The sequence below is a fragment of the Gavialis gangeticus genome, unplaced genomic scaffold (genome assembly GCF_001723915.1).
Source record: "Gavialis gangeticus isolate Ggan-Ray unplaced genomic scaffold, GavGan_comp1, whole genome shotgun sequence".
In the NCBI taxonomy this organism is placed as follows: Eukaryota; Metazoa; Chordata; order Crocodylia; family Gavialidae; genus Gavialis; species Gavialis gangeticus.
The window spans coordinates 13018934-13019730 of record NW_017729001.1 but is presented as its reverse complement, the minus strand read 5'-3'; the positions used below and the strand labels follow the sequence as shown (position 1 = coordinate 13019730).

Below are 797 nucleotides of genomic sequence, written 5' to 3'. Positions count from 1 at the left end.
GGGGGCGGTCGGTAGGATTGGTCGCAGGGGGGGGCACATGCCCCCCCAACTAAGGCAGCACTAATCGCCCATAGGCCCTAGCACTGCTACCCTTGAAAAAAGGTGGAAAAGGAACAAAAAGGAGACGAGACTCAAATTTCCACAACGCCATACTGGGTCACAACCAAATCCATCTGGCCCATGACCCTGTATGTCTCAGTGGAAATGAATGCTGAATGCGAGAATATCAATGTAGAGCCTACCCAGTCTGATCAGCCCCCTACTGCCTTCCCTTGCAACTTCTGGTCCTGTCAGAGCAATGCTGTAGCTGTGACAGTCCAGAAGTTATGACACAGGCAAGAATTTCTTCCAGCAAGATCCTTTACCAAACCAACTGTGTAGGTGGGAGAATCAGACAAGCTGTTGAACACAAGACAGTCGTCATCAAGGCTGACCTCCCCCGGCACATGGCAGAGCTCGGGAGGTCTGCCCTGAGGAAGGCTGTCTTGCATTTGCGAAAGCTGGTCTGATTTGATCCCAGGATGGACGTCGACAGCCTGATAGAAGATCTCACCCTAACAAATCCTTAGGGCTGCCGACTGGCTGGCTTGCCGAGACTCCCCTGCTGCTGGACCTATTTCCAGCTGAACCCGCCCTGGCCTCCATCGCAATCCGCTGCTTCAACACCCGGTGGGCACAAGCTCTGCCAACCGTCCCATCCCGTCCCGCGTGACAGGCGAAGAAATGGCCTCGAGTGGGTCTCGCCTCGTCCAGTCGACGCGGCCGCGCGCCCCTCGTGCCCCTCAGCTCCCACCGAC

The 797-nt window shown here is 56.3% G+C and overlaps 1 protein-coding gene across 2 annotated transcripts in view; it reads right to left on the bottom strand.

Annotated features, from left to right (window-relative positions):
• SPECC1L (sperm antigen with calponin homology and coiled-coil domains 1 like) overlaps positions 1-797 on the bottom strand; it is a 123625-nt gene that overhangs the window by 122302 nt on the left and 526 nt on the right. The gene's annotated exons all lie outside the window — the stretch shown is intronic.